Consider the following 11021-nt stretch of genomic DNA (forward strand, 5'->3'; position numbering starts at 1 on the left):
ATTGAGGCAAACACTGTGGAGCCTGTTAGCACAGGATCATGATTTGACTCAGCCCCTGTGTTCACTGCCTTCTGTTCACTGCATGCCCAGAACTCTGATGTCCATTAAATTGGAGAGGATTGGAAATTGGACATCTGAGATCCATAGGGGAGGTGGGAAATGATCATCACAGGTCTGAAGTGGGGGAAAAGAAATGGACATTGGCTGTCAAGGGCAAGGAAGGAAATGAACATTGAAGGTCTATAAGAAGGAGGGTGCAAATAATGGAAACTAGAGGTCCACTGGTGGGGAATAATGGGGATTAATGGATTGGATCCAAGATCAGAGATGGGGGATGGCATGGCACCAACAGTTCCTAGGGTTGGCAAAAGCCAAAATTCATCACTGAGCTTAGTTGGATACACAGAATAAAGGAATCCTGTACGATATCACAATATTTTTTAGCTTTGCAAAAGATTTCTTTTCTCAGTATGCAGCTTTTGACATTCTTTCCCATAATTTCAGTCTTTTCAATATCAATTATTGTATCGAAATAATAAGCATGGACAATGGTCTCTGCCTCAAAGTCATGGATCCCTCCGGAATCTCTGAGCATTGTGACATCATCACCTGCAGCACACCATGGGAGTTTTGGACTCTGGGAAACTAAGTTGGCTGCACGCCTGTCACCAACTTATTGCTCTTTCAATGTTAACATTTTGGCAAATGAGACATCAGAAAATTATAAAAATGCCTAAAAGAGAGGGCAAGAATTGTCTTTTGTTGTTGTTGTTGTTGTTGTTGTTTCCTGTGTAATTGATGATCCGACCTCTTTAAAGTAAGCCTCACTCAATTTTTTGCCCACCTTTATTTTGATGTCTTGTTCCCAGCCCACTTGTGTCTCTCACTGCTAAATGTCAGGCTGACATGGCTGTAAGTATCTCCCATGTCAGTACTTAAACCAGTCAAATGTAGAAGCTAAATAGTATGAATCAATTATAATTCACTAGTTTTGTCTTCTTTGGTTTTACATGGTTTCAGTATATTCTTATAATCTGCCCTGCAAACAGAAGGGTTTTTCATAGATGGATATTACAAAACAAGACAGCAACCCAATATATTGTGAAATCAAGTTAGATATTTTTTTCAACAATTGATTTTGTCTCAAATTAGTATATCATTTAAAGGACAATGTGACTATTTTGATAGTCTTTTCACAACAGCTAATCTAACCAAACAACATTGCACTATTATGCAAGTCTGCCTTCTCACTTAAAATCTGATAAACATCTTGACATACCAGATTACATCAGTGATTACCTGGATGTACTTAAATCATGGCTAAATACAGCATAGACGTTTTAGATACTGAAGGCACAGAATGGGCCTGGGTTAAAATTACCCAACCAATATGTAAATGAAACAAATCTAAGTCAAACAGTAATAGTCTCTTTACTCCTGAGGTCTCAGCAACATCTACCGGACGTTAGCTATGAATGCTGGAGTTGCTTGATCTCAGTGAGAAATTAATCAGAATCCATCTGTTCTCATCTCATCCTGGACAATTTCATTACAACTAAACCAGGGATTATGGGATTCACCTCCCTCTCTTTCAAACCTTTTTTTTGTGTGTGTGTGTGTGTACACAGTTCAGCTGGTCTTTGATTAAAGCTGCTTACTTTCAGTATGGTTTCCAATCTTCCTTTCTGTAAGACAAGATGTGATGAAAGAAGCAATATCTCTGATCTTTAATTTTTCTATCAGGAAAGTGGAACGTATTCAAATAAAATAAGAATAGACATTTCTTCTTCAATTTTTTACATACTTTAAAATCACAATCGTTTCTCTCCCCGCTTTTGTACGGCCTGACATTTATTAAAAGTCTTCCATTGACTTAGTCTGCTCTTATTTAATTTCTTAACATATTCATTCTAGCTGGAGGAAAATAAGTTTAAAGTGAGACATAAAGGGCTCTCTGAGTTTTCTAGGCATTCATACCATTGTTCCTACAGCAGAGCCCAAAGAAGAACGGGTACTAATCAAGTAAGACAGGTCTAAACGGAGGACCACAGCATGGGGTATGATGAGACTTAATGAATTAGAAGTGATAATTACAGAACACTTCCAACCTGCCCTTTAACTGAGGAGTATGGTAATTACCAGCTTCTTGTTTTCTTTCTTGGTTTTTCTTCATCCTTTCCTTCTTTAGTTTTTTAGGCATTCTTTTATAAAACAATAAAAAGAACACCCTATGGGTATGTCGAGTGTCTGTCTGTGACCTAGTATGAGCAGAAAAACTGGGTTGAAATTTAGACTGAGAGGTATAGCCCTAGAGAGTCAAACATGACTGTGGGCGAGTTCTTCTTTTGTCAGTTTTGGGGGTTTGTGATGCGCTGAAGAACACCTTGTGTGCAACTTGTTTTATGTTGCTGCATATTGCCTTGTCTATTTTGGTTTTATATTTGATGTCTGTTTTCTTTGCAATATTATATATGTTTTAGTGGTTAGCCACTAGAAGCAAGTACTTTTAGACCTAGCAATGTTTAAAATAAAGTGAGCAGAGTTCTGGTGGCCATATCTGTCACAGAAAAAGCTAAATACTTTGGAGCAATATAAGGATGAGTCAAACATGTTGCAGAATATGAGCTTCTGGTACCATCTTCTTTAGATGCGATCTCGAAACTCAATCTACTAAAATATTTTGGGTTATTCTTATGTTCATCCAAGAAGACGTATCACTGTGATGTGGGTGGAGAGGGGTCCTGAGGAGTCCTCTGAATGCTACTTAAACCATGAACTTTCTTTCTGCTTGGAGTAAGACAGACTCACCCAGGGACATCTGATTTTTATTAGCAAACATTATTAGATGAATGTCAGGTCTGGTCACCACTTGGTCTTGATCTGGGGGAGGGGGGGGGGGGCAGGGCAGATGAACCTCCAGAGAGCACTGAGGTAGGCTGTGAGGCTGAAATAGATGAAGGGAGCTGGCATGGAGCCCGATGGCAGAGCCAGAGACCACACATCTGAAGAGCCTAATTGGCCCCCAGGGACCTAATTCTACAAACTCTGCATTTTATTTACAGAATGCTTTATTTTTGCATCTGTTTCTAGCTTGTCATATGTAGCCCCTACTTCAAGATGTGGTCTAAAACATGTAGCAGTTACACTCAGTCCTAGGGCTAAATTTTCACACTGCCTCTGAAATCCCAAAACACTTCAGGCGCGGATTCTTCAAATGGGGGAGGCTGAACCTCCAGGGCCCAAGGTACAAAAGTGGAAACTTCTTCACTGCATGCACCTGCTGATACTTAAATGTAGATGCAAAGAATTTGGGTGCTCCAAATTAAAACTTTACTGAAAGATGTTCAATTTAATCAATTTACATCAACAAAATTGTTCCCAGTTGCAGCCATGCCCCAGGCAGGTGCATTTCATCACACTTCTCTCTGAGAGCATGTCCCTTAGCACAGGGGCCTGAAATGTGCTTACCTTCCACATGAGCTGATACAGTAAGGTCCGTGGGAGAGCGGCACGCACACAGGCCACGCTCCTGTGCGTGCGATTCGGTATGCAAATTAGGCCCGGCGGTAAAAGGAGGCGCTAGGGACACTAGCGCATCCCTAGCACCTCCTTTTGGACCGGAGCAGCGGCTGTCAGCGGGTTTGACAGCCGACGCTCAATTTCGCCAGCGTCGGTTTTCGAGTCCGCTGACAGCCACGAGTTCGGAAACCGGACGCCGGCAAAATTGAGCGTCCAGTTTTCGACCCGTGAGCTGCGGGCCGACTTCAAATTTTTTATATTTTTTTTTTACTTTTGGTAACTTTCGGGACCTCCAACTTAATATCGCTATGATATTAAGTCGGAGGGTGCACAGAAAAGCAGTTTTTACTGCTTTTCTGTGCACTTTCCCAGTGCCCGAAGAAATTAGCGCCTACCTTTGTGTAGGCGCTAATTTCTGAAAGTAAAATGTGCGGCTTGGCTGCACATTTTCCTTTCTGAATTGCGCGGGAATAACTAATAGGACCATCAACATGCATTTGCATGTTGCGGGCGCTATTAGGTTCGGGGGCGGTTGGACGTGCGTTTTTGGCCCCTTACTGAATAAGGGGTAACGCTAGCGCATCAAAAACGCATGTCCAATCGAGGGTTAACAATGCGCTCCATCGGAGCGCACTGTACTGTATCGGCCTGACAGTTTGGAATATGTGTCCCAGATGAGTAGGGTATCCTAGGTGTAGTGGGACCCTTTCCCCAACAGTACCTGAGGTCCAGGTGAACTTCCAGATCTCTAAAAATGATTGCTTGTCCTGTGTCCCAGGGTGAAGACTCTGGTAGGGGCCTCCAGCTGTCATAAAACTTCTTACTCCTTATCTCTCAAAACAGTACAGTTGGATCTTTCTGACTGAAAGGTCCTGTGTCCAGGAAAGGTCAGCTCTTCTCCTTTCCCCAGGAAGGGTGGCAGCAGAAAATTTCTCCCAACTCAAAAGGCAAAAGTATTCTCAAATTCCAGCAAATGAAACTCTCTTGCAATGAGTCATCACTGTTCTTCCACAGGTAGTAAGATGGACACAGCAGGTTCTCTCTACCCCTGTCCTCCCCAAGGAAAGGCTTTTCCCTCCCTGAGCCAGGACCAGAAATTCACAAAAGAAAAAAATACACTGCAAGTATTACTTCCAGCAAAAACAATTCACTTACTCCAAAACCTAAGACAAACCCTTCCAGACAGGTTGTGTACTATGACCATGGGGCTTAAAACTGGAGACAGAAGACACCAAAAGAAACAGCTCCTACTCCTTCCAAAATCAAACCAAAATGCCACACTACTTTCTAGACTCGCATACCCTTATGCAATCAAGCGTTCATCATTCCAGCAAGCTTCGGAGGAGATGATGTTACTAATGAAATGGCCCTCTGCTATCTTCCTAACCCAGGGCTTAAGCTAGAGCCATCTAGTGGAGACCTAGGGGTCTCTACACATGTTTGAGTGAAACTCAAATTTTTGTGCAAATAATTTGGAGGCAATACAACAGAGTTCCTCCTATAAACAATGAACCCTGGAAAGCTCAGGTACATAATCAGCTTTGGATAATTTTTTTTATTTATTTATTTATTTGTATTCTATTTTTATTTCAGTATTAAATTATCATTAAATTATCATTAATATATGACACATAAATTGTGTATTTATTCACATTTCTTAATCATGTCCTCCAACTCCTAAAATCAGAAAAAACATTTTTTAAAAACCCCTACCCAATCAGCAAAACAACTCTTCTCAGCCAATATCACTCAACCATAATGATTTACCCTGCTGAAAAAGGCACATGAAATAACCATGCTTTGGCTAATTTTCTGATCAAAAGGTAGGCCTTTGGAAGTTTATTCCAGAGAACTGATGCTATAACTGAAAAGGCCAACCCTCTTTTTCTTTGCAGACAAGTATCTCTTGCTGAAGGGAGGAGCGAACGTCCAGGTGGGAGCATAAATGAATAAGCAGATCTGTAAATATTCAGGGCTCAGTCCATGAAGGATTTAAAGACTGATATAAGCATTTTAAATTGCGCTCCATATTCAGCTGGAAGCCAATATACAGTAAACGCTGTTGGGACCAACCTTTTCTGTGCTAGGAGCAGATATTCTGAATTATTCCCCCCACCCCCCCAACTTACTAATGGCTGCTCTGGCACTGCCCTGTGTCCTTCGGTGGCAAAGGAACAGCTCTCCCTGGTGTCAGCAGCTCCAGCAAAGCACCTCCTTCTCTCTCCCCTCTCCTACCCAGCACCCCCTCTCTCTTTTCCTGCATCCCCCTCGTCCCCCGCATCCCCCACCACTTGCTCTCACTTCCCTTCTTTCTCCCCCCCCCCCTTTTGTGTGCATGTTATAAAATCGAGGGTCCGCGCGCGCAAGGGGGTGCACCATTGTGCACCCTGCATGCGGCGACGCCCGCGGCCTTCACCTATTCCCTCCCAGGCCGCTCCGATTTCAGAGAGGCCTGGGAGGGAACTTCCCAACCCCCTACCCTAACCTCTCTTCCCCTTCCCAACCCATCCCCTATCCCTATTCTAGGGCCTCCCAAAAAAATTATTTTACTTGCCAAGAAATATCTACATCAGGGGTGGCCAACTCCGGTCCTCAAAAGCCACAACAGGCCAGGTTTTCAGGATATCCACAAGGAATATGCCTGAGTTAGATTTGCATACAATGCTTGTATTTCCCCCCTCCCCCATCTTACTAATGGCTGCTCTGGCACTGCATTTGTATGCAAATCTAACTCAGGCATATTCCTTGTGGATATCCTGAAAACCTGGCCTATTTGTGGCTCTCGAGGACCGGAGTTGGCCATCCCAACCTACATTTATCAAGTACAAGACATTCACACTACATTATTTGAAACTAATCTCTAAAATGGCTTGCTGGGCTGAACTGGAATTTTCTCCCCTTGCTACTCACCATAGGAAAAGCATTAAAATTATGTTGTCAATTTAGTAACATTGCCAGGCACTTTGTGACATAACCCAAAAGTCACTCAGAACCTATACAGCAAAACAGCACAATATCCCAGAATTCAAACAGCAATAACCCTGCATGAAAAGGCAACACTGCAAATATTCCCCCTGGCACTAAAACACCAATACACTCTCTAGTGCAAAAACAGAAGAAGCTGGACTGCTACAAATCCCTACACAGAGCTTGCACGCTAGCAGAATACTTTCACCTCTGTCGCACATACAGAACACAGACCCTCACCAAATACAGAATATGAGATCATGAATTAGAAATAGAAATATGCAGACAAAAACTGAATTCTTCTTTATTCTGTCATCCACTCCAGTGTAACCTTTCACTGCCCCCTCCCCCCTCCCTGCAGACAGGAGGAGAGGAGGGAACAAGAGAAGAGGTGGATTAGAGAGCAGATCGCTCTTCTGTGCTTTGCACTGTACTCTGCCTGCTCCAGGCTCATCCCCTCCACCACCTCTGTTCCTTGCATGTTGCTTAGGAGGGGTGGGGCTGGGCTGCTCTCTGCTGTCTGAGAGACAGGGCACTGGCCAAGAGAGTCATCAGAGCAGGGCCTTGTATACTTCTGCCCATAGGTAAAAACAACCTGCTGACGACGACGCCCCCACCTTGAGCTTGATCCCCAGGGCAGCCACCCACCTTGCCCCCTGCCCTCCCCCTCACCACCCTAGTTCCAGCCCTGAAAAGTAAGTAATAATGAGACAACATGCTATCTGCACCCACGCACACCCCACAAATGTTAGCTCTGTATTCTGGTCTAATTGTAGCCTTTTGAGAGCTACCTGAGGTAAGCCCACATAGACTGCATTGCAAGAGTCCAGTCGAGATGTAATTAGGGCATTGATCACAGTGGCTAGGTTCTCAACAGACAAAAAAGCTTTTAATTGGCAAATCAGCTGAAGGTTCCCAAAAAAAAAACCCCTTCAGCACAGATGAAATACATGGTTGAAATGATAAGTCCCAGATTCCGTACCACCAGAGCAAAATCCAATTTCTGACCACTCACCACCCCCACATGAAAACTCTCAGGCCTATTTCCTGATCCAACCCAAAGAGTTGTAGATTTATTCAGCTCTAGGTTTGCCATATATCTGTTACTTTAAGAAGGCCATTCAAATCTAACGTTAACATAACATTTCATTTGTTACCCAGCTTTCCACAAAGTGCTGAAACATACTGGTCATTTATTTTTGATTAGTCTGTTGGCTGATTTTGTTAATTGCTGTTTTATTGCTTGCAGTTTTGTTTTTTTTTCCAGAATACAAAGCAATTAAAATGTTTGTTTTCTATATAAATGAAATACTTGAGTTTCCAAACCTAACACAGAGGGCAAACATCACCGGTAATTAATTTAAAACAACTAAAGTACTATTTGAAAAGTCATTAATACAAGCAGCTACTGTACCAGAAAGATAACCTGGATCGTTCACATTTTGCTGAACTTCGCCATTTATGAAACTTGCTTATGAGAGAATACTCTGGGTCTCTCCAGCAGAAAAGCAACTATAGATTTTTAGAAGCAAGCCTTTCATTTGGCAATGGATAGAAGGAAGCTCCCTACACTTTGAAACCATTATCTACTACTAGAGTTGGCTGGTAAATGTACTTTAGATGTATTGCTTAATATTGCCCAGAAAATCTGCCCAACACCGTTCAGCTTTTGGAAAGGTAAACATACGTCATGATTTTTATATCAGATAAGATACTGCATGTAAAGTGTGTTATTGTATAGATCTGGGCATTCATGGAAAGGTTTTGAAGCCACTGCTGGCCTTTTTTTTTTTTGCACATTAAATCCCACAAAGAGATTTAATTGCAACATTAAAACCTTTTCATGCTCTCTGGCTAGACTTTTAACTATTAAAATATTCATCACATTCACCAAGACCCAGTGCCAAGTGTTTTACAACCTTTTAAAGGATGGGCTCTTTAAAAATAACCTTCAGACGTAGATGTCAGTCCTGTCCAGACTCCAAGAGAAATCAAGTTAACTGTAAAATGCGAAGGGGATAAACGCTATTAGTCACTGGAAAAAAAAATATCACAGGTCAGCTTAGTAAATCAGACATAAAAAAAAAAATGGAGTGCCCAGCTTTATAACAAAGGTTTTAGCAAATTAGGTGTGGGGGAAGGGGGCTGCCTTTGTTAAGCAATGTAGTGAAAAAAGGAACTAGCTAAACAGCTCCGAGATCCATTTTATGAATAAAAGATTTAATTTATCTGGATTGCTAGGTTTGCATTCTTTGCAGTTTTCCCATCTCGGCCCTGTTCCCGCTCTTCTTCACACTCCTGCAGTTTCTCTGGCTTCCTTCCTATAGGTAGTTTCACTTCCTCCCTTCCTGGCTCTTATCCCAGTTTCTCATTTTGCCTTTTTACTTATTTTTGTGCAGTTTATCTGTGCACATGTGGTGGTTCCCTCTATCTTTAAGGGCATTTGGGACCAGCACTCTAAAAGTTTTATGCAGAATGAAATGGGGAGAAGGATGGAATATTTAAAAGCAGCATTGCCCTATTTTTGCTCTAATGAGACTTAACTCTAATCTTGCAGCCTTCTAGCTAAGTAAACCCAAATGATTCTGTCACCGTCTAGCTTTCAGACACAGTAGAATAAAGCATTTTGCAAGGCTAAATTTCAAGAAGCTGGTTCCATGGCTCAGGGGCCTATGGCATGCATGCGGGTGGTCTGGCTTTCAGACCCGAGCTCAACCCCATTTCGGGGGCTGTGGAAAGAGAATCACCTGGAAGGATGGAGGAGCCATAGATTTCATCACGCTGTAGCAATCGCTGCTGATTTAAACCTAAAAATGAGGGTCACTGAAGACCACACTGCCTAGCTAGTCTATTTCCTCGCCTTCTGCAACAATCCAGATGTGACCTGATTTATTTATTTATTTTATTTGGCAGTTTCGTAAAGCCGTACCCCAGAGCACCATATAATAAGTTACATGCAAGTGCAAGTCCCTTCCACAAAGAGCTTATAGTCAGGGAAGGTAACTTTCAAACCGGCACGAGGGTGTACATTTGCCCAAGGACATGGCCATTTTATGACATATGCTCACGTTATAAAATAGTCCGGCTATGCATGCACGTGTGCGCGCAAATCTCTCTTCTACCACATAAGTCGGGAGATTTTAAAAGTGGCGTGTGCCAATGCCATTGCCAGTTGAACCAGTTCGTCCCCAGTTAAGAAGCAGCTCCTCCAAACCCATCTAGTTTAAGAGCCTCCACTCTCCCCAGTTAGCCCCAGTTCTTAAAAACCCACAAATCTGCCTATTTTTCTTTATTTTAGAACTAACACCTCCTCCGTAGCAGACAAACTTACACGGCAGGGGATTCGGGCCAAGGACCAAGGGACGTAAGATTTACACGCACATCTCTGGCTCACGCTCCAAAATGCCTATGTCCCGCTCTTTTTTGAAAACTTTGGAGATGTGCGCGCTGTGGGAGATATGTGCATATCCGAGAGGCTTTTAAAATCCACTCAGCATACGTGAGCCCAAATTATTAGCACATCCCCTAAGTAATGCGCTGGGCTTTTAAGTGGGTACCTGAGGCAAGGAGGAATCAAGCAGCTTACCTGGATCAGAAAGCATGCTTGGTTGTTCCAGTCCATTACATTAACCATTCCCTCTCCTTGTTTCTGGCTTTATCCTCTCTTCCCCACTCTAAAAATGCTCTGTGCTTTCTTGAATTCCATTACTATTTTTTGCAACTGCCACAGTGATTTTGCATTAATCATCCACCGCCCTTTCAGTGCAAAAGGGCTTTAGCCTGTGTATGGGGAAAAAGTGTGGGACATGTGTTCACTAATGCCAAAAAATGTAATACCTGCCTCAGAGGCTATTAAGGAGGTAAATCTGTACCGTGCATGCTAAGGGCTAAAACTGACCAGCTGCCAGCCTGCTTCTAGAGCCCAAAGAGAAAGGGCCAGTTAGCATGGGGGATTATGCTCTCCCCTCACACACACACACACCCCCCTCTCCCAGTGACAATCATCCCCCCAGTGTTCCCTTCAGTAATATCTGATTTCTCCCCTCCCATCAGCAACATGACTCCCCCCTGATAATCATCAGATATCCACTCCCCTAACCTCATGAGAAAGATCCCTCTGAGGCCCCTCTGCACTTGAAGCCCTGACTCTCCAACCTCTCTGGAATTAGCGTTTACCATTCTGGAGGGTGCCCCATGTTCACTGGCAGGAGGGATGTGAGAGTCCTGATGAATGACATTGCTAAGTGGTGCTTCACTACGGAGCCGATGCAATATTTGTGCACAAAAATGGGCACTCGGTGTTGAATGCTCGTTTTCCTAACATGTGCCCAGCCACTTCTCCTGGGGTCGTGCAAAAAAAGGAGGCACTAGGGAAAATGTGGCCATCCCTAGTGCCTCCTCAGCTTCAAGCACACAGGAGAGGTGGCTGTCAAGCGAGTTGGGAAAACGGACGCTCAGTCTATGAGTGTCCATTTTATCCCGCTACTGGCATAGACACGCACAAGATACACGGCCTGGACCATGTATCTTGTGGG

Source organism: Rhinatrema bivittatum, chromosome 4, assembly GCF_901001135.1.
Source record: "Rhinatrema bivittatum chromosome 4, aRhiBiv1.1, whole genome shotgun sequence".
Classification (NCBI taxonomy): Eukaryota; Metazoa; Chordata; class Amphibia; order Gymnophiona; family Rhinatrematidae; genus Rhinatrema; species Rhinatrema bivittatum.